Here is a 27,729-nt window from a genome sequence, read left to right as displayed (position 1 = left end):
TATATATATATATATATATAACACAAAGCTCATATTAAATGTATACTGCATCAATTAGTTTGGATCAGTCATGTGATTAAATTTGTAATAGATCTAGACCAACAATAATAAATCTGTGCTTAGAAATATTTGTACCAATTAATGGGTTTTTTTTAAACGCATATTTCATGCTTTAGCTTTCTGGAGTAACTTGCCTGGACCAGTGGAGAGTGAGGAAGGTGTGGAAATAAATATGTTTCTGTTTTAATGTTACCGTGATGGCGATATATATAATTCAGACAGATAAAGTGAGCTGATATAAGCTTTGTAACAATTAAATTATCAAAAGTGTTAACACGTGTACTCTTGATATGATAAGATGTCAAGAATTCTATAAGTTTACAGCTTTTAAATTATTGTTTTTTTTATTTTTTACATTTTATTTATTTATTTATTTGCTTGTTGTGTAGAAATTTTTGGTAAAAAAAAAATAAAATAATAATTTCCACCTGTTTAACTACCACTGAGGCATAAAGGTCCACACAAAGACAGCACCAGTAGTGAGTGTCTACAGTTGAACGAACTCAAAACCTACATGCATCTGTACACTCTTCTGGCTTATTAAGCGAACAGTAACTGTTTAGGAGAACAAAAACAAAGCGACGGACTTCATGAAGTGAAGAGTAACTGTTTAGGAGAACAAAAACAAAGCGACGGACTTCATGAAGTGAAGAGTAACTGTTTAGGAGAACAAAAACAAAGCGACGGACTTCATGAAGTGAACAGTAACTGTTTACGAGAACAAAAACAAAGCGACGGACTTCATGAAGTGAACAGTAACTGTTTAGGAGAACAAAAACAAAGCGACGGACTTCATGAAGTGAACAGTAACTGTTTAGGAGAACAAAAACAAGGTGACGGACTTCATGAAGTGAAGAGTGACTGTTTAGGAGAACAAAAACAAAGCGACGGACTTCATGAAGTGAACAGTAACTGTTTAGGAGAACAAAAACAAAGCGACGGACTTCATGAAGTGAACAGTAACTGTTTAGGAGAACAAAAACAAAGCGACGGACTTCATGAAGCGAACAGTAACTGTTTAGGAGAACAAAAACAAAGCGACGCACTTCATGAAGCGAACAGTAACTGTTTAGGAGAACAAAAACAAAGCGACGCACTTCATGAAGCGAACAGTAATTCTATTTTCGTGAAGTGTAGACCTGTACTCCTGATCTTGTGTATTTGATAAGAAACTTCTAACAAGAAATGTACAATATTGCGCTGTTAACAAACAAACTGTGGCTCAAGGCGCTATAGTACATAGTAGACATAAACACAAGAGTTGCAACACAAACTGATTTTTTAAAAATTGTAAACAGGTTTTAATGTTCTTCTTGAATCAAGTGAAGCCTGTTGATTGAGATTAATGAATTCCAGAACTTAAGTCCAAGCACTCAAAAAGCCAACAAACTGTAACTTTTGAGGGGAAAAATGTGGTACGACTAGAATTGAGTTGTTGAGTCTATGGAGCCCAGAGCTCTCTGAGGGACATATAGACTTTATAGAGTGATCAGTCCGCTAAGGTACAAGGCCATTTGTTGTTGTCGATGCACTGATGACATATAGAGTGATCAGTCCGCTAAGGTACAAGGGCATTTGTTGTTGTCGATGCACTGATGACATATAGAGTGATCAGTCCGCTAAGGTACAAGGGCATTTGTTGTTGTCGATGCACTGATGACATATAGAGTGATCAGTCCGCTAAGGTACAAGGGCATTTGTTGTGTCGATGCACTGATGACATATAGAGTGATCAGTCCGCTAAGGTACAAGGGCATTTGTTGTTGTAGATGCACTGATGACATATAGAGTGATCAGTCCGCTAAGGTACAAGGGCATTTGTTGTTGTCGATGCACTGATGACATATAGAGTGATCAGTCCGCTAAGGTACAAGGCCATTTGTTGTTGTAGATGCACTGATGACAAAGTCGATTCTTGCATTCACAAGAAGCCAATGGCGAGTACGCAAGAGAGTAGTTGCAGAATCGCGGTTTTGTTTTTCGTAGGACTACTCGTGCAGCAAATACACACACACCTATTACACAGGCACAATAATAGACGTAGAATACTGACACCATTTGGTAGTCATCCCTAGAGACAGGATCCAAGAAACTACGATCTCAACCAATACAAAAACTTGTTCCATCTATTGGAAAGCATTCATCCCACCGTCCCCAAGGTACTAACAATTCAAATTATTAGAACAATTATAATTCTCATAAAACCATTTAGATCTTTTTATTTAGGTAAGTTTTAAAAACAGAACATGATGACCTAACTACCGTAGATGGCATTGTAAAGAACGTTAATCATGTCTACACTAATGTGTTACCAGAAAACAACACAGCTCTCATTAGGCGGTCTAAACGTGAGCAGACCTACACGTAATGTCTAGTTCCAGACTGAGTAACCCACGACCAATGAATCATAAGGGCGTGTGATGTCACAGAGTTCTCCGGTATAGTGTTTACCAGTTCAGCTTTTACTAAATTATATCTTTATAAAACACATATTTTCTAAATATTATTTCCTATTTATTGATTGATTTACTCTAATGATAAGTGGTTAGTATTTGTGGCTTTTTTCAGAACTAGTAGTAATATCTACTTATTTTAGTGTTTCTTTTCATTAGTTTTAAACAAAAATCTATTTTTTTTTCTATTTTATATTTTCAACCTTTTTTTAATCAGTAAACTTTTTTTGTTCTTTAGAAAGTTAATGTAAAACCTGCTGTTTTTTTTTTTTCTTTTTTACTCATTATTACCCCGTAGGCAAGGGTTACAATTATTTGAAAATCTAGACTGTCTTCACGCGTTAACAAAAGGCCAAGACCAAGACAATCTAGATTTTCACATAATTTTAACTCTTCCCCACGGGATAATAGAAAGCATAAGATATAGAACAAGGGAATGATAATAAGATAATATAAGTATAAATTTCCCATTTAACAAATGATTTTTTCAGTACCAAAGAATAATTATTAGTGCATGTTGTCAATAGTATTAATAGTAATAATAATATACTTAATGAAACAAATATATATTAAATGGACGAGAGGGGAGTTTTTTTTTTTTGAGAATCTTAACTCTAATTGAATTGATTTACTTTTTGACATAGTAACTAACTTCTTAGTTGCAACAGTGTATAGTACTGTCTGTTAGTTATCAGATTGGAGGCATTTCTAGCGATAATCATCCATATTGGTATTTGTTATACCATAAGACTTAGCCCACATATTATATAATCCTGTAACATTTGGTTTTGTTATTACTTTATATTCTTTTGTGTTAATACATTTTCTTCTTATAACAATAAAACTCATAACAGTTAATACAATATTATGGTTACACACGTAGTGTATAGACATTTTTCTGACATGCTACTCAAAGTTGACATGATAGATTAAAACATACGTTCTCTCTCTCTCTCTCTCTCTCTCTTGAATGCGTTGAGAGGACAAGTATTTGCGTTTAATTTTTACTTCATGTTCATTGTTACTATCGTGGATGCTTGTTTCAATAGGGTTGTCACATAACATAAGTAGATATATTGATACATTTCATCCATAAGTTGCACCCTTTTTATGTCAATTTTCATTTTGGTTCAAAGGTGCGGCGTGGCGAATATGATGGCGAATGCAGGGGATAAAGTCAGAGGTGGCGGAGGTGGCGGAGGTGGAGAACTTTGCATAAATACCATTCGTCATTGGTTTTTGTTTTTATTATTTAATATTTTTTTTAGTATAGATGTTGATGCTGTTCTAAATAGATCGTGTTGCTTGGTTTATGACATTTTAAAGTAGCAATCAATACATCTCTATGTTTCTCTGAATACGAATAGGTGAGTCAGAGAGAGAGAGAGAGAGAGAGAGAAGAGAGAGAGGATAGATAGATTTACCGGAAGATAGAAAGAGAGGAGATTAAGAGAAAAAGAGAGGGCAAAATATATATATATCTATAGAACGAAATATATACTGGATATATTCACAGTGTGACTCCAGGATCACACATCCCAGGTGTTTCCATAGACATTGTTTGACGACCAGCTCCCCCCCCCCCCCCCACCTTCCCGTCACCCAACTGGGTCTCTACATCCGTAATGTATCGGTGTTAATCTCTTCGATTGGAAATGAAGTCTATAAAGGCGACAACACGAGTGTACAAGTACTCAAAAACAGTGACATGTCTTTATTAGAGACCTTTTTTATTTATGAACTCTGCTACATCTGCAACACAATGCTACATCTGCAACACAATGCTACATCTGCAACACAATGTCAACTTCCAGCGGTTCTCATGGCGAAATGTGGGATGTGTGGCCGAAAGCACCCCTACGACGAACTGTTACAGCACCCCTACAACAAAAGTCAACGGACAAATGATGTCAATGATGAAAAAAAAATGTTGAGTTTATTTCTACTTCCTTAATCTGTATACCGGAGACACCAAACAATAAAAAAAAAACAGCTCGTTATTTATGGATTCTCCAGCATGTACATCTCCAAGCACCAATCACTCGTCCTAGAAGTCATTTAGAATGCTTGGTGATTCAACACTCTCTGCTTCAGCCTCACCGAAGTTCAATAAAGATTTGTTGTTCAAAATTCGTGGCTGTTTTAACTAATCCTTTTTCACTGGCTTCTAGTACAAAGATTATTCATAACTTTCGAGTCAACGATTAATTGCAAGATTATCAATGTCACGTGATGTCAGGTAACCGAATCAATGAGCTGTAAGTTCAAGGCCTCGCTGATTACATTCTCAAGAGTTTCTTAAGACATGGTGCACTTATTTGGACTACATCAAATCTCGCCCGAGACAAGTTTCAAAGCGAGATCAAAGATTCTTTTTCTGGGTCTGATTCAATCAAGCTAAAGGAATGAAATATTGTGGCAGTTGTATGTGTCCCTCGATAGTATTCAAATAAGGCCCTTCAAGATGTTACAGTCAGATATTTGGAAAGAAATTGTTTGTGCACTGTAATTCCATGAGGCAATAAACATTTTCTGGTCCCTAATACATTTTGTAGAACGTCTTATTTTAAGCACAATATATAATGATTGATGATTTTTTTTTATGTCTTACAAAGTCAGGGGTCTCTAGTTCGAATCCCGGTGAACTTTGGCATTTTTAGGAGGCCGAATGGTAAAGCACTTGGCTTCCGCACTGAGTTCCAATCCCGATGATGGGATGAAGACTTGGATAATAAAATAAAGGCTTTTTAAGGAGCCCCTGAATTCTTTCAACTCTAATAGGCACAGGACATAGGCTGCAGAAGTAAATGCGGTTGGTCGTTGTGTTGGCAACATGGCACGCCTGTAGACCATCTGCCTCATGTATCGCAAGTTCTGAAAGAGGAACTTTACTGTTACACTGCGCTAAATGCATATAAAGAGTCTATACAATATAGGTCACGTGTCGCACATAGTTTAAGATGTGCATGGGCTAATAGTCACTTTTGTCACTAAGACAATACCTCCATATAGAACTTAGTGAGCGATTATTTTTCTCTTAATGACAAACGAAGGTAAGATTTGTTTTTTAATGGAACATTTTTTTTACCACACCTCAATCTCCCCCTCCGACCCAGGTCCGAGAAAGAATCCCGATTAAGTGAATGTATAAATCTTCTAGACTAAATACTATTCCAATGATAGGCCTATAGATCTAGTGTTAGAAGACGATGTGCAAAATGTTTCAGACATAGACTTATATATTATATTAGACTGGAAACAGGAAATAAATTCTTATCCGCGATTGATCGATTCACAGACCTATATATGCATAGATTTTTATGTACGTAAACTCTTTTTTAAGCTCTGTCTTAGAAAAGTAATGATCTTTAGTTTTCAAAGTTTAGAAATAATGCAAAATCATTTCTCGGATATTCACGCAAATATATGAAACAAAGCCATTTCCTGTTTGTTTCCATTGAGATAATGTTTCAAAAATCCTAGATGGGAAATAATTCATATTGATTTAAATTATCTTATGTACAATTAAATTGATTGATTACCTAGATCTTTCTAGATTATGTAACTAAAAATTGCAAAATAATAATTATGAGACGAGAGTACTCTTATTTTTGATGTTTAATTACTAGATCTAGATCTAAAAATTAAATTGTATGCTACAAAGGTTAGAGTTAAAAAAAAAACCAACAACTTTACTTCTTTTAACTAATTACAAAACAACGGCTTGATCAAACTACGGAACAAATTTGTGTAACAATGTGTATAGAGTTCAAAAATCTGCATGCCCAGTCTAGTATAATAAATACGTCAATGGTTTCTGAACATAAATTAATCAAACATCTGAATGAGTACGGAAATACCCGAACACCGAAGTCATTTCAAGAGAAATATTTTCTCATTCTCTAGCCAAATTAAATGTATTTAATTATTGACGTTGAAATATTATAACAGTCAAACTTGAGCTTTTCCAGTGTAGCCAACAAGCTAGTAATTGTTTTCCCAACGACATACATCAACTGTCAAATTTCTAGGAAAATCGCTAGAGCCATTTTCGAGATCTGTGTCCAGGTTCCACCCACCCAGAAGGTAAAAGGTTCAGCGACGTTACGAGTTGAGTTGATGTATTGTATTGATGAATATTATATGGAATTTGAATGTATGGAATAAAAGACAAGAGAGAGAGAGAGAGAGAGAGGAGGGAGCAATGAATGAGAAAAGAAGGTGCTAAATACGTATTTCCATGTAGGCTAATATTACTATCTCCTCTAAGTTGTGGACAAACTCATTTTCTGCTATGAATGATTCTCCATTTGTACTTCCTTGGTCATAAAATCTCTTCCATTCATTCTTTTGGGGAGTTTCTAAATGTGTATAAACTTGTTACGATATAGAAATATGTCACAACAGAAGCGCTAGTACGATCAACTAAGCGAGTCACTGTTTAATCTTGCTGAATGGATCCTACCGAGTTCCTGTTGAAAGCGCCACCTCTGATACAAATGGTTCATTTGAACCAAGGCACTAACCACTCTAAGTTGTTTGGACGTTGATCTAATGGAATAAAGAAAAGGGGCATTAGTGAGACACAAAGCTTGGTTAGGTCACAAGGGGAGGATCGGTCAGTTAGCGTGGTCAGTGTCCACGCCGTGATGAGACTCTAAAGGGAAGCAATGTTAGTCTGAACTTGTCGTATAGGTGTTGACATCTACAGGCGCTGGCCGATGGTTCAGGGAGGGAGAGAGAGAGAGGGGGGGGGGGGAAGAGGTGACGTGTTGAGTAATAATACCTCAAGTTGTTTCTGTAAGCTCAGCTCGCCCATAAACTGTCTCCCTGTTATAGAGCACCACTTTTTCTAAGCGACTACAATGATAATATTAACCGCAAATAGTGTACCACTTTCTCAACGCGCTTAACAAAAACCGCAAATACCTTTGAATATGCCATGACACAAGTCAACGAATTGTACCACTACACACACGAATCAAGTTCATTTTTTTAAAGTATGAAAAATGATACTCCTACCAAGACCAGACATTTACAATTAATAAGCATTGAAATTTAGCATGTCTTGAAATAGCTACAATCAGCGTTCATCCATATGTCTCTTGAAATCATTTCCTCACATTGTAAAACTGTTGTGGTCGCTCAATCAATCACCTAACGTCTTCTTTTTACATTAACAAATAAATCAGAAAATGTCTCTTCTTCTTCTCTTGCCTTAAAAATAATGGACACTTCCTTCTAATCAAAAGATGTTTACAACCCGCGCATATTCTTCAGTTTATGAATTCATCCAGGTTATGAATTCATTCAGGTTATTGAACAATATAAACTTTTTCTGTGGCAGTTGATGAGTCGAGCGGCAATGAAATGTCACTTGGAATTACTTGGAAATAAACCTTCTTTTTATGAGAGCTAGTCTTAGACAAGATAATGTTGAAGCATTTGGTTTTTTTCTGTGTTCTTTTCTAATAATAAATTTTGAAATGAAATGTATTGACTCTTCTATTCCGAAGTATTTAACAAACAATAGAATCTAGATCTAGTAACTTTTACGATTTAGAAAAAGTCGGTTAGACCTAGTAAGAGATCTAGATTAATATCCCCCCTGTCTTATCAAGGAATCTATGGGCACCCACCTTCCATCGTATCATTTGATCGCACTACGAATTGGGAAAACTGGCGAAGAGAAAGAACTGACTTGAACAATGTACATTGTAATAGATCTAGTTCAATAAGGACAATGGATATTATGGGGTGTCTACTAAGTCATTCTTCGTATAAAAAGGTATCATCCAATGAGGAGATAACATAAACAAAATTTTTGGCCAGTGAAACACTATTGGCGTTGTACTGGCTACTTCATCATCTTGTAAACCGTTTGAGTTAAAAAAAAATGAATAACAAGTCTTATGATCATCGGAACTATAAAATTCTACATATTAAAAGAAAATTGTTAAAGTAAGAAAATCATCTATAAATTTCTACTTCATATATCAAATAACACACGGCTGCCTGGTATGAGCTTCAGACTCACGTCCTAAAGTCCCGAGTTCGAACCCTGCCCGTCGTAATGTCTTGCTATCAAGCAAGAGGTTTGCTCTAGGACATAATATTCTTCATTTCTAAAGAAACATCGGAAACTTGTCAACCAAACCAACATAGTAATGTATTATATAAGAACTGTCCAGACGTCATTAAATAGAAATAAATGATCTTTTGTATAATACTCCTTGACTAAAAAATATCCTATCTATCATATATAGCGTTACCATAATAATCTTCGCAGACATTTCAGTTATACTCCGCCAGTCTACTCTGGGTGATGTGCTTACTATCCATTTTCAGAGGACGTGAATCAATAAGTAATTAAACTTTTCTGTTCCAAACAATAATCTGAAGCATGTAAATGCACTCATAGTTTATGCATCAAAGATTGACGTTCACAAATAATGGAAGGCATGCGCGTGTGTCAGTCCGGTGTGCAGTTAGTGTGTAGTCTATATTTTGTTTGATGTGTGTAGTTGACTGTAAGAAGCTTAGCCGCACACTAGCACAGCGAGGGTCCTCAGCAAGTCTCTTTTCATCAATTGTCACAATGAAAAATGTAAGGGCCTGGTCCTTTAACGGGAGGAAGTTGCACTGAAGTCTTGGCCTCAGTCAGCAAAGCATGTTAATATAAGTTCAAAACAAAAGATAATATGAACTCGTTATTGTTTTTCTGGGTATAAACTTCAATACTAATTGCTTCTGCATATCGGAGGCGCAGTGGCTGAGCGGTAAAGCGCTTGGCTTCCGAACCGGGGACCGGGTTCGAATCCTGGTGAAAACTGGGATTTTTTATTTCGTGATCTTCGGGCGCCTCTGAGTCCACTCAGCTCTAATGGGTACCTGACATTAGTTGGGAAAAGTAAAGGCGGTTGGTCGTTGTGCTGGCCACATGACACCCTTGTTAACGGTAGGCCACAGAAACAGATGACCTTTACATCATCTGCCCTTTAGACCACAAGGTCTGAAAGGGGAACTTTACTTTACTATGACCATATCACAAGTCCCTAAGAGCTCGCAAAGACCTTCCTTCTGGGAAAAGTACACATAAAAAAGAAGAAGCGGCAGACAGACAAAGCGACGGGACGACAACATTTAATAACAGACGGGCCTGTCACTGAAACAGATTTAAGGCCACAAATTGTAGAAAGACGGTCGTCAGAACATGTCTGGTGGCCTAACGCATCAAAAAACTACGGTATAGGTAAAGGTGAATTGTGTTGCTTTTATAATTACTGTTGAGGGAGTATTGACAACAGAATTTAGTGACACCATTGGCCATCAGTTCAATCACTACAGTTTTGTTTACTTCAGCGCCAAAAGAGTTCTGTTGGCTAGCTTCCTAAGTTACTGCCGCCCATGGAATCCCGGCGAGTGTATACATTCTCAACACCTCGACAATATCTTCAGACCTCTTATCTCCCTTTGCCCTGTTACCAGGGCCGGCCTTAAGCATAGGCAAACTAGGCAGCCGCCAACGACCACCACTATGTAGGGGCCTTGCACGAAACTCATATTTTTTTAGAGAAGAAAAAGCGAAACTTGTGTTCAATGTTGTTGGTACAGTAGTACACTAGGTTTCAAAAAACTTGTAAATTTTATTTTTTGAATGTTTAGTTTTTATTTTTCTGTTTCATTTGGAGCAACCAAATTCACTTCGCCTAGGGCCTTCATTTATGTAAGGCCGGCCCTGCTGTTGCTGTACATTGTAAGACTGATCTTTGCAAGAATTGAAAAGTTATTCGTTTAAAATGTCCTGAATAAAGGGCAAAAGTAAACGTGAAGTTGACCAAACGTATTTTGTTACGCCAGATGGCTAGTGAGGTGTGATCTACTAACTTCGACTTGAAAACCAAGAGACCAGTCCAGTACTTACATTAGTAAAAAAGCGAAAAAAAAATAGGTATGACTAGTCAAGCTGTCATGTAGGTAAGTACTAAAATCAATATCTCAAAGAGATTGAACATCATTCTTCTAGTCAGCTTTTTGCTGCTGAGCCGTAAGCTCTTTTGCAGTCATAAAACATGATACCAAATATCCTTTTTTTTTATTTAAAAAATGGGCGGGGGAGGGGGGCTGTCATACGTGTCATAAACAAGAATACAAATTGGGTAGATCTTAATGGAGAGCTGCTTTTTTTTTTTTTGCACTAATTATATTTCTTTGGAATTATATCACTTCGGAATTTTTAATATTACGTTGGCCTATACAGAAAAACAATAGTTCCTTTAGCAGAGCAAAAAACAAGACCAACATTTTAAAAATATATTTTTTTTAAACGTCAAATATATGAAAATAATTTTAAATAATTAAATAAGTTAATTACCCGTGACACTGTTAGCTGCTAGAAAATAGGCATTTTTTGATTCGGCTAGCGAGTATGGCATATTTGTGCGATTATTTTTAAGTATGTTCTATGGACATCTACCACTAGACCAAAAGTTCTGATTTAGAACTCTTAAGATCTAGTCTAGATCTACTTCTAGATCAAGAATCTAAGCAACGCTTGTAATCTTCAATAAAATTGATGCAACTTTAAATTTATTCAATTAGGGCACAATATCGATAATACAGCTGACTACGCCATGTCGGGTCTAGACCTAGACATAGTCTCCAGCCAAATTTACAATTATTTATTTTTTACTTTAAAAATTATGACGGTCAAACTAGGTTTCATGAAGGAGTGACTTAAATAGAGGTATTGTATAAACTAAAAGCTCAAGAAACTCCAGAGTTCTAAAATAAAAACAAGATTGGAGAAAGAAGTTTGACTTTCTTTTCCTTTTTTTTTTCTCTTTCGAGCATCTTCCAGAAGATAAGTAGGCCTATACATCGAGGTCTATAAAAAGGGGAATTGAAGCAAGACCGCCAGTCAGTTAGGAAGTAGCTTTTTTTTTTCCTCGGAATTTTCTTTGCAAATTTATTACATCAATTTAACACTAGTGTCTTATTCAATTCAGATATTTTAGTTAGGGGAATAGTAATGGGAAGCTACAACTTAGAAAAGTTTCTCTTTCAGGCCATGCGATTCTAGGAGGGAGGTTCGTTGGTATGAAGATCATCTGTTTGAAAGGTCAAAGGTTAACGATGGTGTTTATCAAAACGACTTTTACTTTCTCCAACTAATATCAGGAACCTCTTTATGAATCATGAGGCTCAAAATCCCTGTTTTCGACAATGCTCAGAATCCAAGCGCTTTAAAAACCCCTAGGAGTGTGTAAAAGTAAAGTACCCCCATTCATACATTGTGGTCTATGGGGCAGATGATTTAAATGTCATCTGTTTCTGAGGACACGGTTTACGCGCGAGATGTCATGTAGCCAACACAACGTCGAACCACCTTTACTTTCCCAACTAATGTCAGGTACCCATTAAAGTTGGGTGGACTCCGGGGCGCCCTAAAAATCCCGAAATTCAAAATCCCAGTCTTCACCAGGATTCGAACTCGAGCCCCCCATTGTTCGGAAGCCAAGCTCAGCCCCCACGCCATAAGTTTGTAGTTGACATGTATTCATTCTCTCAAATATTGGAAATCATAAATGTGTTTTACTCTAAAAGTGTCGGAAACACTGTAAAAAAAAGGTTCAAAAATATCATGTTTTCATTTGTATGCTATGGATAGTTGACATGTTGAAAGTGTGCTATCTCATTTCCGTGACCTCTGAACCTAGTCCTTTTTTTTGCTTACTCTTTTCACACGTCAAATTGACATTGGCTGCTTCTCTACTCACGCCGCCATGTTTGCTCACATTTGAAGCAGGCGACCAAGTACATATTATGTTAATGAGAAGTTTGTAATCGGGCCAATCGAATCTGTTAGTGAAACAGATCAAGTGTTACTTCGTATTTATAGTGCACACGAAATTGAAATATCGCCGCGGGATGAAACAAACACATGTACCATACAAACACATGTACCATACAAACACATATACCATACAAACAGAAATGTTTGTTTAGATAAAAAGCGGTGCAGGTTGCCATGTTAGTGAATTGATTGCACTAATACGACTAGTTATGACATATCTCACCCTTTTTCCTTACAATTCTCGACCCATCAAGTTCGATCATTTGATGAAGATCACTTATAAAGTAAAAACAAATTTATAAACATTCAGAAATAATCATATCTTCATATCTTATAGATTATTCGTTAGTTTTCCTGTCTGATTCAAGCAACTCAATCCATTCTCTAATGGCCCTAGAGGAGAAGGAGCACTTGTAAGAATTTGTTCTAGCATAAATATGTTTTTGCATATGACAAACAAAAAATCGCACAAATTCTCTCCCTTTTTTCATTTCAAACAGGACAAGCTTTGGGGATGTATGAATACATAATGTATTTTTAACATGTTTCTATTTCATCGCTTACTTGTTCTTCATGGATTCTAAAAGTTGGAAAAGTTGGGGGTTAAGAGCGAGAGAGAAGCAGAAAGAGATCACTGCATCAAATGCCTAATGTTACAACTCTTTTTCAGCCGGCGCGTGCTAGTAGCCTAACGCTGAGACCGTCTAGCACAGAATGTGTAAGTCTATCTATGACGCCGAGTTGGTGGCTCAGTTACTACAGTTCTATTGAACAGCGCTATCCGCGGACCAAGAAGTCTCTTCCGTTGTGACAACTCTGACACATGTTAACATTTTGTTGACTTACCAGCTAACGAAAAAGTATAGGGAATTCCCGTTTCCTAATTTCGGCACAGTACATTCACTGTTGCCTGCCGCGCTTATTGTTCCGTTGAAACTTGCACTTCGACTTTTTGAGTGACACAAACCAAAAAAAAAATATGTCTTGACTTTAATCGGTTTTGTTCCGCGTCTTTGTTCCGGCAATATCAACCAACATAGTTTTTCATTTTCTCCGTGTTTTGTTGTTCCCCCAGACCAGTTGGACCACCCACCTCTTCTGATTCAGTTTCTTAGAGTAGAGTCATAATTATAAAACGAGAAAAAGTGTGTGGCTGACGATAAGGATTACAAGATGGCGCGTTCATAATACAGTCAGAATGGAGGAAATTTGAATGACGGGAATTAATGAAGAAAGGAGTAAGCCTGTCGCCGCTGTGTTTGACGATGTAGTGTGTGTATGTACTGGCGTGTGTGTATGTGTGTATATGCACGCTGGAGTTGATATGGGGTCAAGACCTTGGTTCAGTAGTAGTGTGTTTGCATTTGAGACTTTAAAGGGGGGAACAAATTTTACTTAGCTCTTTGTAAGTTTTTTTCCTGCTTTTGCGTGGTTAAAACTGTAGACATAAGAACATTTATAGCACAGGCTATTAATACATAGACTGGACAATGCTTATCAATCGTACATTTTCTTTACTACGGGAAACCGATATAGATAACCTACATCTATATATAAGCGTTCTCTTAGAATAGTCTAGATGTCTAAATGTAGACTCCTTCTGTTGTTAAAAAGACTATCTGAGGCATGAGTACACGTGAGTTCATTCGTTTTCGATGTATACGGCATGTGGAATTGAGACAAGAAAAATGGTCTCGTTTCCAGTCTTTACAAAGCTTATAGCAACTCACTCCATCTGTCTGTCTGTCTGGGACAATAGCAACTCACTCCATCTGTCTGTCTGTCTGGGACAATAGCAACTCACTCCATCTGTCTGTCTGTCTGGGACAATAGCAACTCACTCCATCTGTCTGTCTGTCTGGGACAATAGCAACTCACTCCATCTGTCTGTCTGTCTGGGACAATAGCAACTCACTCCATCTGTCTGTCTGTCTGGGACAATAGCAACTCACTCCATCTGTCTGTCTGTCTGTCTGGGACAATAGCAACTCACTCCATCTGTCTGTCTGTCTGGGACAAATTTTCCACAGGTTTTTTTTTCAAACTTTCCTTTCTTGGATGAAGTTGAAACTTTGCACAATTGTTCACTATCTGTGACAACACATGAGTCAATTAAAAAAATTAACTAATTAGTTAATTGTCTATTTGCAATTAATTAATTATGTATTATATAAAAAAGGACATAAATCTTGGGTTATTGAGAGAGATGGCAGCGATTCTTTCTCTCATATAAACTTTGATTTAAAAAAGTATTTTAAAAATATTTTTCATGTAATATTTCTATGTTATTAGTTTGCATTGGCTGTGGTTCCGATACATTTGTCAGTTTACAAATAGGTTTACTTTGAATATGGTATTCACACCATTGTAAATTACAAAATAGGGCATTCGGTACCCATGTAAAAGTATTCCATACATACCCTTGTAAATTACAAAATAGGGAATTCAGTACCCTTGTAAATAGGGTATTCAATAACTTTGTAGATTTTATATTTAGTACCCATATAAATAGGGTATTCAATACCTATAAAAAAATACGTTATTCAGTACCCATGTAAGTACGGTATTTAGTACCCACGGTTTATGCAGTTTCGAAAATTAAACAATTAATAATAAGAATAAACTAGGTCCTGTGTACTCGTACCCTAGAGCAGAGAAGGATGGAGAGAGAGATTTTACAAATCTACCCTTAGAGTGGATCTGAACATTATATCACTGAACTCGTGTTTTTATTCTGAAGATACCATGCTCCCTGTGTACTCTCTTCTAGCTAGTCACAAGTTTATAGTGTATTTTGTTCTACATCTTTCAACGTGCGTTCCATAATCGTAGTAAGTTGTACAACACTTCGCTACATAGTAGACTCCTCCCGGACACACACAACATTAGAATGAGTAAAACGTACATACACATTTGATATCTTTCAGTTTTACCCACTCCCGGGGTCCTTTTTGGCTCCACTCAAACACAAATACACCTGCTAAGACTCTCTCACACATTCACATTCTCATACTTTCACACACATTATTATTCTCTCATACACATTCTCATACTTTTACACACATACACATTCTTACTGTCTCACACACTTACAAACACGGACACATATCAATAGGAACTTTTACCAACCCATTTGTTACTGAACTATCTTTACGTTCGGTGTTCAAGTTTCGCTTTGGACGTCGTACATTGACTTTGAGTGGAAGCCGACGTTAGAAACGGTTTTTAGTGCAAGTGACGTCTCTGACAACTTGTTCAGTGTGTTTGCTGCACTGCCATATGTGAAAGGAACGGAGCAAGGGAGAAACTCCTACAAGGCACATTATCAGGTGAAAGAGGAAGTAACTCTAAGATGGGTAGCTCACAGGAAGAATTGGACTGGTTTATCTATGACATATTCCTTGAGAGCAGAAGCGTACGACAATCAAGTTGTGAAAGAGTTAGCCGTATGTCTCAACAGCCCCCCATACTAAACACACACATCCACCCACAGGGTTATCTGGTAAATTGTGTAAATGTAAATGTCTATTTCAAGTTTCAAGGCCAAATCTCACCTTCTTTTCTTTGTAACCAGTGCTTAAAATTCTTATCAACAATGAGAACACATTGATTTCTAAAATATGAGATAAAAAGTAACAACAGGTATTGTTGATGGAATAGAACGGAATGACAAGTATGGATATATGAGTTTTAATGCCCCCTCGTTAGCAGTACAAGCGTTGTCGGATATCGAAGTATTTTTTAAATTGATATTAGCAAGAAAATGATTATTTGAAGACGCCCAACTATACGATATGTTTCACTTCACCTCCAAATGATTGCCGACTTTTCCCCCGTTTGAATGTCAATATCTTCACAAGTCACTGTAATGCCGAAATCAATAGAGACATCTTGTCCCACCACCCTGGCCCCTTTACCTTCTTTAACTAACCCGAAACAATAGAGACACTCTCTGTTAGAGGAGGGAGAGGGAGCAGAGAGAGAAGTTGTAGAGAGGAAGAACGAAGAGGAATGACAGAGTTGGAAATGAATACACGCTCTACGAGGTGGGAGGGAATGAGTTGGCTGGGAGGTGGTCTACAAGGCAATTACGCACAAGATTTACGGGTTCAAGTCTCAAGCTTTACCTGGCAATGGAAAGTTCTGTATATCTTTGCGCCCTGAACTCTAGTCCATTTATAAATAGTTCGCCTAAACAACTGACAAATATGGACCTGTTACAAGCAACTCTCTTATTGTAAACTTTATAAACGTATACTGTTAGTCTAATCGTAAGAAGAAAATAACATACCTTCATTGAAACTTTGATGGATATAATAGTTTATAAACAAAAGCTTTATTTCATTGACATTCTAAGATACAAACAGATCTTCAAAGTCGTAAATCGTTTATCCATATATACAAAGGGAGAATGGTTAGATGCATTCGCCCAATCTCCAACTTAATCACCCCTTTTCCTGTCGGAACAATGGACTCGCCAATTTAAATATTAGATGACTAACTCAAGTTCGGGTTGTTCTAAGGGGTGCCCCGGCTGACGGACGTATAGCTTTGCCTCCACGAAATCAATCTATCAATAAATCAATCTGACAAATGTAACAGACCGGAGTCTAAACCCACAGACAGCGGAAGTGTGAATACAAATACAGTAAAACAAGCATTTTTGTTGTGTGTTTGTCCGGTCAGTTGTAGGTTAGGTGAAGATTCACATCTTGTACTAAAAGTGCAATAGTTATTGAAAGAAGATGGGGAACAAAATAGGGTCAAACATAAACAGAAGTTCCGAGGAGGATTCGAACCACAGACCCAAGAGACTTAAAAAGGCTCTCGGGATTTATGGTCAAGTCAGATGAAAGCACCCTTGTCGCTGTTAGGCGATGATTTAAAGTCGGAAGTCCGTGGTTCAAATCTTTGTCGGGACTGATCTCCCCGTGCTTTCTTTACCTTCTCCTCTCAAAGACTCAGGTGCTGATATTATTTGGGGATAGCGAGGAAACATTATAAACACGGTTATCTCCTCTTTGTTTTTGGATACCGATATTTAAGATCCGGTTTACATTCATTAACTCTTTATCTCCGTAATTATTGTTCATGTTCTGAAAGAATTGTTCATTTTTCGTAGTTGTACATTCTACCCTGTTATGATTAAACTTGAATAGCATTTTTGTTTGTAATCAGAACACATTACTTTTGGTATAGAATTATAGGAGAATGCATGCTTTTTTTATATAACACAAATTAAAATTTAGAAAACCAAACAATTAATTTAATTTATATATAGAGTCAAATTAATGTTGGTATCGTTAATTAGGAGAGAGAGAATGGAGACTTTTAATGCAGCATCATAGAAAGAGAAGGGAAAGCGATATGGAGAAATATGAGGAACCGAAAGAAAAACAAGAAAAACGTAAAAGAAAAAGATTGAGAGGGATTTTGAAGGAAATGAAGGAGAATTGTGCTATAGTTAAAGATCACTGTTGCCAACTACAAAATAAAAGTGACTTTGTGCCAAAAGAGAAAGAACTTAGAAATTTGATTTTAGAATTGCACAATAATTATCATACAACTTCTAAAAATGCATAGTTTAGTAACACTTCCAATACTCTGTACCCGGATACATAAAAAAAAGGCTAGCCTTAGGTGCAAATCTTGTCATGCTATTGGTAATGACAAACCCATCGTGGCAGTCCTCTTCTTTGTTTGTGAACCCCCAAACGTCTAACTCCACGTGTGTTTCCCGTGTCATCAAAGAAGACGAAACAATCAAAGGAATACAAAATTAATAATTGTAAATATTCGACAATACTTGACCATAACAAGTTATAACTGGAGGAAATGGGTTAAAAAAAATAAAAAAAATTGTATTTTGACTTAAAAGTATTTTTTGCAACATATCCTAACTAAAGTGTATGTCATTAGCTTAAAGTGGACTGTGACGCAGTGCTGTCCGCAACTCGAATAGCCAAGAGTGCATTATGAAATTGCAGAAGATCATTTCTAACGGACTGACATTATTTTAAATATTTGGTGACGATGCGGCCCGTGAGAGAAATGCCGGATATGGAAACGGCCTATAAATTCAAAATGTGAATGTAGATCTGAAACATTTTTTTTTTATTTATAGGAAGCCTCAGAATTTGCGCTATTCAGTTTTAGCTTGATCATCATAGGAAACTTTGGGCCTTTGGCCTCTTTTATAGGCCTTATTGTAGTTTTGAAATCACCAAAATTATGCCAATAGCTGGACATATGAGAATAAATGGATTGCGTACTTAAAATAACTTCCGTGTGTTTAATTAAACTTATTTTTTTTAGGCCAATCGGAGAGGGTAATCTTTTGCCTCTTTTATGGTCTTGTGTTTTGTTTTTTGCACCCCCCAGTCGGTTGTCTCCAATTTATATCAGGTAGCTTGAAGTCTAAACAACAGAGAAGATTAAAGGGCTCGAAAAAAATATAGTCAATAAATTGATAATAAAAAGAGATGAAAAAAGATTTATAAAGTTTAATGAATATAAATTTATGTTTTTCTAATCATCTTTGGTATATAAAATGTATAACCATGCTATAGAAATTTTGAGTTTTATTAATCTTTTTATTCTATTCATGTTGGTTGTTTTTTTTCATAGATTTTTGTTAAATTCAACATATATTTAAATCTATAAAAAGTTGAGAATATTGTGTTCTTTTCTGTATGTTTTTTCTGTCATCCATAATGTGAACATTATATATCGATTTTTGGAACTCTTTTGAGTTTAGTAAACAATAACTATTTCATTTAAACAAAAATCAAAGGATTATATTTTATATGTGTTAAGTCATTTTTTTTTTAAATTCTAAGTGGGTTTTTGTTTAAGGCCTACACAAGTGTTCAAAATGACAGACATGTAGCGCGGATGTAGTTTGTGTGTCGATAAGTCTTTTTTTTTATTATATAGGATTTTATGATGTTTTCCCTTGAGCATAGACATTCTCCGACAAGTTGGTTTTTTTCCACTGACAATTAGATCATAAGTGATTCAGATTAGAATACACTTCAGTTTATTTCCAATTCAACCACCTGTAATACTCTGGTTATTATTTCCATTTCATTATACATATTCCGCTATTACGGTTAATTAGAATACTGAATTTAATGTCTTTACTGTGACAGCAATCAACACTACAAGTACAAACACACTAATAAACAAGTAATATATGTATATATATTTAAAGCAAAATTACTGCTATTTTCCCTTCTACTTTGCTCCTTAAAGGGCAACATTAAAACAACAGATTCTAGTTTGGGGATAGGTGAATAGATCTAGACATAGAAGACGGTGCGTAAAATGTTCCTGAACGTCTATTCATTTATTTCACTCTTGACTGAAGACATGCGGAGTTACCCGCTGACGTAGGCGTGTGTGGCTACAAATTGTCTAGACGTCCAGGCAAAATTTCATCATTAGATTATTATACTTTAAAAAAAAACTATAACGGTCAAACCAGAGTTTTCCCTGTGTGGCCAATTAGCCAATAATTCTTTTTCCTACAGATATACATAAACTATACAATTTCAAAGAAAATTGTTTGGATTCCAACTCTGTAGGGAAGTGTTAGGCTGTACTATTGATAAGATTTAATGCGTAACTAAAACGGTAGAAAACATGGCGCAAGTTATAGGCCTATCAGAAACCATCCATACAATAATCTGTCTTAATATGTAGACCTACAGTCTCTAAAATTTATCTCGCGAAGTATAATTTATATCAGGATACAATGCATATTTGTCTCTACATACTTAGACATTCATTGTTCTTGTTTTAATTAAGAAAAATGTTTATCAATCTCAACGTGTGTCACCATTTAGCATTCAGAGAGCATGTTGAAAAGAGCAACTAGAAACAATACCTTCTTCGAGTGTCCTCTCCGTGTCCAGTGTCCGGCTAATTCCAGTGAAAGTGGCTGAGATAAGCCTCCCCGTGTCCGAGCTACGTCCTCTGCAGATTTTCCTTTGTATCCACTCGTCCGCACTACTCCACGTTGTGAATGGTTCCAAATTATTGGCACGATTGTTTCTCGGCACCAACCAATTGACTAAATCCTTGACACAAATACGACAAGATGGAATTCGCCTGTGTCAGAAAAACACCATTAATAACTCGTTGCCGGTTTCAGGGAGTCGACTCCATCGCACTCCCCCTTCCCCCCATCCCTTTTGTAATTCACACACGAACTCACGCTGAAGAAATTTGAAGAATAAAAAAAAAAGGATGGGGGCGCTTTGGACAAGGGACAAATGGTCAGTTTCCCAAAGATTTTGACTATTTGTGTGCTAGAGGAGAAATCTGCTGGACACTGGGGGGACGCTGTAAATCCCCGGGAGACGTGGTCATATTTGCAGTTTGAAATTGAGTTGATTGAGAGAGTGAGTCGAACCAAACAACTTGTGATGTCAGGAAATTATTAAAACATGAGACTAGGAATGAATCCTGGAATCAGAGCATAGACTAGACGCATTGGAAGAGACACCAGAAACACGAAGATTTCATATGTAGAGCAGTGACATTTATGTTCATACTGTCTACTCTAAATGAACTTCAAACATATCAGAGTAGACTATTTCTATTAAAAGCAATACACTTAAGTGAACAAGCTACCAGGCATAGACGCAGTACGATTATTTTCATTTAAATGGAAACGTTTGAGAAATATTTAAAAATAAAAAAATACTATTCGAAAAAACAAAACAAGGATAGAGCACACATGAACTTGAAAGTGTTTCAATTATTTATAATGTCATTAATGAAACCCTAAGGATCAAAATTTTAACTTTAAATAAAACGTGTTTGTATTCATAGTCTTTCGGAAACTGTAATTTAAAAAGTCTACAGCAATATATTTTATATTAGTTAAGCGTTAACAGTATGAATAAAATTAAATTACACATCTCATGGGTCTTAATAAGTGTGTACTTTCAGTGTATTCAGTATGTCAGCCATGTCTGCGAGGTCAGTATACATGTCTGTGAGGTCAGTATAGATGTCTGTGAGGTCAGTATACATGTCTGTGAGGTCTGTATACATGTCTGTGAGGTCAGTATACATGTCTGTGAGGTCTGTATACATCTATACATATCCTATACCTTTTAACTCCAAATCTAACACATACAATCACCGAACGAGAAATACCTACATATAGACATATCTCTATTTCTCTAGCTCTTGACTGCTAGATCAAATGTGTTCTACTACGCTCAAGAAAACACATGTTTATATAAGGTTATATTAATAGACAAGAAAAGAACTAGGCTCATATAGAGCTGTATTGATATAAACCCGTTTCACTTTGCGGCTACAAGGCTGAAGCTAATGCAAAGTTTACCGCGGCCCTCGACACCCGTCTCGACTTACTGTCTCAAGATGATGCCAACACATTTACACCATTAACTTTGGTTATGGCTTTTACTTTCAACTTGCCGACATGGACTATGGATTTTTTTTTCTCGGAAATTCAAAGTTGTTTAGGTTTAAAGAAATAAAGTTTTAAAAATGTAGGTGTGGATGTATGGCCCTTGCTGCGGGGATCTTGGGCCCTTGCTGCGGGGATTTAGGCCCCTTGATGCGGGGATCTAGGGCCCTTGCTGCGGAGATCTAGAAAAAGATAGCAATGCGAAAGTAGGACACAATTTGTAAATAAAACTTTTGGTGTCAGAAGTAGTCAGTACTGTTTATGGTGGATAGCGCCATAAGTTACAATGATATACTTATTGTTTTATTGTTACAAAGTTATACTGCAATGTAATACCGAAATATACTTCTATATGTTAATGTCATATAACGCTGTTAGTTGATGATTCGATGCACTTAATAGTTTTATATATATTTCGTAAAATAATTTAAAAATAGCATTTTCAGACTACTTTCCAAATGACTATTATTAAAATGACTACTTTTCAAACGGCTATTATTAAAATGACTACTTTTCAAACGACTATTCCTAAAACGACTACTATTCAAATGGCTTTCTTCAAATGATTTCTTTTCAATGGCTATTACTCAAATTTATTACTTTTTAAATGACTTTATTCCATATGACCACTTTCCAAATGAGTACCCAACAAATGACTACTCTTAAAAGCAGTTAGTGGTATTGTAAGTATTTAAAGGTCTTTATGTTGTTTAGCTGAAGAGGCAAAGGTTTTGAAATAGCGCAGATATTGCCCGGACCTGTGACCTCAAAGATCTACTGCCCATATTGATGTGTAATCTAATAACCTAGTTTATGCATGTGCGCAATATGTCACAGTGGCCTACCACTGCCATCACAATTCACAAGTTAATTTATTGAACCAATGGGTAAGCTGTATGTTTGTATCCAGACGTCCATTGGCGCAAGGAGCAAATACCGGTCTTGTTAATGGCCTAACAGTTTACAAGGATGATATGTTGCCAGCACAACGACCATCTGCATCAGAAAGATATTAATAAAATCTCCAAGCAAGATTTAACCACGAAAACCTGCAAAGACGCAAAGCGCTTAATCGCTTGACCACCTCCCCCCTTCCCTGAGTAAGTTTTAAATATGTCATTACCAGTCTCAATTATTCTTTTAATTAGTGAAGTAGTTTTTTCAACGTGTCTTGTTAATGTTCTTAGCTTCAATATGAAAAAAAAACAACTCGTCATCGGTATGATAGTCAATGACACAGTCCAACACTGTAGGTCGAAACTTTCAAGGCAGCACAATGCTAAACACTGTATGTCACTTAACAATGACGTTTCTGAATGTTTACTAACTGACTGTTGTGATAAGGATCCACACCCCCCCCCCCCCCGTCTGTTTGACATGTTCAGACTGATACTGTTAAAAGAAACTTTTGATATAAAATAGTTCAGTAAATTAGCTTCAGAAAAAGACATTAAAGCTACAAATAATCCAGTAATCGTGCTAATTGTTGAAATGAACTAGAGTCGAATCCGGTCAATAAGGAGCACCTATTTAATCGAACCAGGCGCTTAATAGGACCGAAACCTAAAGTACCGAAACAAATCCTATAATACAGTCAAAATCGGTTATTCGGACCAAAACGATGGCGTCCCGATGTGGTACGATCTATCGGATTTGACGTTATCTCCATTATAACGCTTACAATTAGTAACCGAATGGAAAGTTAACACTGCTATAACATAATCTCTAAAACAAAAGCAGAATAGCAACAACAAAGACTACTAGATATTGAGACTTACTCTCTACATATCTGACCAATGTGTTATGCTTATAGAAATGAACATGTAGATTTATATCGATCTATTGGCATAGAACAAAAAGGGAGCTCACTGTGTGTGAACTCACAAAGAAAGATAAACTGAAGTTAGAACACAGGTCCCTAATTTATAAATAGACTATATGAGCAATGACATTCAACACAAAGTTACTTTATATGTCCCTCACAGAAATCAACACTTTATAATTAACCATACTTGATCAAACTGTGCGTTAACATTCTTTATACCATCGAGGATCTCGTGTGATATATTAAAACCTTGCGCCACCACCCGGGGGGTCCTTACAAAAAAAAAAGGTTTTGACTGTTTTTGACATTTACAATAAACACAGGCAACGGCGGGTATTTCTGCTAGTAAGAACTAAAACACAGTCAATACTTTTAATCACGGGTCTTGTCCATGAAAGGAAATATTACATTAAAATGCACACAGCCTCAAATATAAACTAATCACCAAAAATCACCACAAAATGTTCACATTGAAGTTTCCCACCTTTTGTGAATCCGTTAATTGTGAAGCAGACGTAAGAAGCAGACGTGACGTTCGTTGCCGATGCAGAAAACACACACACACAAAATATTGCTTCGGAAAAAAATATATTGAAAAAAAAAACAGTGATTTTAAAACTATTTGTTGTTATTATTCTTCTTTCCCCCTCAGATTATCATCTGCCTACTCCGTGTTATTTCTGTCGTCTGCTGGGCAAGTCAGAACCGGGTACGTGACAGCGTGTTGTAAGTGCACAATGGCTTACTTGAGTCACTTCTGCTGCAAGCGTTCGTGCCTCCCCGAGCTGGTAACAATTGGTTAAAAGGAAAACGGACAGGAGGGCGAGTTGTTGTGTTATTCCTCCTCCTGAACCACAGTCTCACTCAATGAAGGAAAAAAACGGTTGTGATTTTTTTCCCCCTTCTCTCCTATCTTGACTAACACAACGGCCGGGCCTACCATTGAACTAATAGATATCGCTGTATGTCGGCACGGCCTGACAAAAAGGAGGTGGAAGAAATGGCGTGGTGGGGGGGGGGGCGGACAGAGAAATCCGTGCAGAATTTTCGTTCTCTTCCAATCACATTGGCGGGCACGTACTCTCGACGCGATTCCGCATGAGATTTTTTTTTTTTTTGTTGTTGTTGAGAGACAAGGGAAGGGTTAGAGAGTTTTTCTAACGGTCGAACCACGAGCCGCTTGCGGTGAAATAACAGAGGGGCGGAGCGAGCGAGTTCACCGCGAGGGAAGAAAAAAAAAAGCGATGTTGGGATCACCGGATTGGTCCACTCCACGCCCCCCGTCCTCCCGGGTCGATAACGGTGTGGTGCGTTTCTCTTTTCAGGGGGTGCGAAAGTGGGCGTGGCTTAGTCTCACTTGAAGCTGTCCCCTTGTTATTCTCCCACAAGACAGGACTCAGTGCGAGTTAGATTGAAAGGGCGAGTCGGGATTTCTGGGTTTTTCTTGTAATTATCTCTCGACTGTGCCTTAAAATACAAAACAAGGGATCGAAGCTTCTTGGACGAATTCATTCCATTGATCTAGAATAAGAAATGAATTATTGTTTTCGAGACACAAAAGTTCTTTTTTTTTTCTTTTCAATCGTATTTTAGAGACAGAATATTAAATTTCTAATATAATTAATATTTTAATAAATCGAACTCAGCCCCAGCTTTTGTTGTCTTTGTGTCTGGTCGTTCTGTCATGGTCCGACAAGTGAACCAATGACGTCCCATTGAGATCAATACTCGGTGTGTAGGCCAAACTGTAAGCCTACTTCATGTGGAGACACAAATAACGATACTGGTATCCTAATATGATGATCATATATAGTTGTATTAGTTTTATTTATTGATTTATTGTAGATGTTCAAATTCAAAACTCATAGACCACTACTGAGCCAGTGGACACTCGATTGGTATTAATACTTAGAATGGGCCGAAGTGTATGTCATTAAAGCTTATCAATAAATTCTCTATGCGGATGTAGATAGTACAATGTCTAGAAGACTATATTGCATATTATGAATACTCGTTCGTTTCTAACATAATAATGATGATAATCACAGGACCACAACCACCATCGGTACATGGAAGCAGATGGACTAGACGTGGGGACAGTTGGGGACACTCACTGTCACGTAAGCGCTTCAACGTCAAAGTTTTTAAAAAAAAATTCTCACTGGTGTGTGTCTGGAGCACTGAGTAACTGTAGTGGAAGATTGTTTGCAAGTTAAGACAAAATGAAGACGTTTCCAAACGTGTTAGAGATTGCTGGTAAAGTTCGAGCAAAAAGGGAAAGGCGTAGAGACTGTGCTGTAGGACGCATGAACTGTTTGGGTGTTTCAGTTATAGCTGTAAGAGTATTGAAATTAAATTGTTGTGTTTAATTATGAACTGTGTTAATCATCGTTGTGATTTCACGTTATAAGATGTTTTGAATTCATTGATAGTGTATTTTTGTGTTTCAATGTACCGGTATATTTTAAACTCTCCGGCATTGTGGTGTTGTTTGGGGTATCAAATAGTGTTTCATATTACAACACAATGTATAATTTTATTTTTTTACATCACAATCGCAATCACACCGTCGTATGAAAATGTTTATATATTTATTTTTCAGTTATTGTAAATTTTTAAATAATATTTGAAAAAGGCAAAATATAAAAATACTTTTAAAAATTGTTTAGATTTAATTGATTTATTATAATTAACTGTAGGCTATTTGTTTCACTTGTTAAAATTCATATATACATATCACCATTGGCCTCCCTCAGTCGTAGAACGACTATGGTTCATCTCGAATACTTTTTTCACGTGACTGTGGAGCCCTATTTCGGAGAGACACTCCCGTCCAAAAGGTCAAGGTGGCTTTCGCTTTGGTGGTAGAGAAGCCTGCCATTTTTCGTATGACCGCTTTTCTTCAAGAACTGAGGCCCATGTTTTCTTGGTCACCGTCTCTCTCCAACTAGTGCGGTCTAGGGCTATGCTACATACATATAAGGCAACAGTATAAAAAAAAATTAAACTTCAATCTACATAGTTGCATTGTGAGATCTACGCAAATTAATCGTTACACTTGCCTAGAAATGAGACGCCTGGAGGAAGCCTTTTGGTGGCCCAATTCCCGGACACTGTCAGAGATGAAAAGAGCCTCTGAGGCTTCATTAAGCACTGTCGTCCGAAGTTTCGAAGCGGACGGGGGAGTGGGGTAGAACCAAGTCAAGAAAGGGACAAGTCCGGCGGGTCAAGATTTGGGCCTGGAAATAGATCAAATCTAAAAGATTGACTAAAAGTCAAGTTTGGGTTTCTTCTATAAGATATGGTATTGATCCAAGGAATCCATAAATATGATGAGATCTCTAGAAGGTATCTGTAGTCTACTGATGCTTAGCATTCTTAACATAAACACAATAGAATAAAAATGTGGCCGAAGAGAGAGAGAGAGAGAGAGAGAGAGAAAGAGAGAGATGTGTTGTACTTCTCAACAATAAACGTTCGTATACTATACCAGATGTTTTGTCTCTAGTGAATGGACAAACCACAGTTGAAATTGTTGACTGTCTTCTCACGATTTAAAGGGACATAACTACTTTACTTACTTTCATTTAAACATCTTTCAAATGAATGGGAGTCAAATCAATACATTAAAAGCATGGTAATGTAGTCTCTCGTGTATTGGCTATAGGGTTCAAAAACTCTGTACGGAACTGAAGATGGAGTCATGTTATTGTTGTTCATTGTACAAACATGTGTGTATTGTAGTAAAGAAAAAAGAAAAAGAAAAGAGAAACTTTTGAATGAATGACATTGAGGGGTTAGAGGTCAAGCTACAGGGATGTTTGGAAACTACAACGTCCATTGTGTGAATATATTGCTTCATTTACAATGCTTAGTAAATATAATTGTCATTCATAATGGAAACATAATGGCCGCTTGTACATCAATACAAACAATTTGTTGTTTACTTTCTGAATAGAAACTGAGCTATTAGAGTCTGGCGTGGTGGCTTAGTAGAATCGAGGGGTCTCGGGTTCCAATCTCGGTGAAGATTGTGATTTCGAATTTCTAATGGGTACCTGACTCGCCTTTAGTTGGGGAAAGTAAA

At 36.8% G+C, this 27,729-nt stretch overlaps 1 protein-coding gene across 3 annotated transcripts in view; it reads right to left on the bottom strand.

The window, feature by feature from the left end:
• Positions 1-24,584, bottom strand: part of LOC106077633 (single-minded homolog 1-like) — a 98,341-nt gene extending 73,757 nt beyond the window's left edge. For 2 of the 3 annotated variants that reach the window (XR_008778530.1, XM_013238373.2), the window contains exons 1-2: positions 24,127-24,584; positions 20,258-20,481 (exon numbers count right to left, since the gene is read on the bottom strand). The gene's annotated coding sequence lies outside the window, so the exon portion shown is untranslated. Of the gene's footprint in view, positions 1-20,257; positions 20,482-24,012 lie in introns of all 3 variants that reach the window. The other variant, XM_013238380.2, reaches the window with a different exon arrangement.
• Between the last annotated feature and the right edge of the window lie 3,145 nt (positions 24,585-27,729).

This window comes from Biomphalaria glabrata, chromosome 6 (assembly GCF_947242115.1).
Source record: "Biomphalaria glabrata chromosome 6, xgBioGlab47.1, whole genome shotgun sequence".
In the NCBI taxonomy this organism is placed as follows: Eukaryota; Metazoa; Mollusca; class Gastropoda; family Planorbidae; genus Biomphalaria; species Biomphalaria glabrata.
The sequence above is the reverse complement of the archived record's forward strand: the minus strand, read 5'-3'. Positions and strand labels throughout refer to the sequence as shown.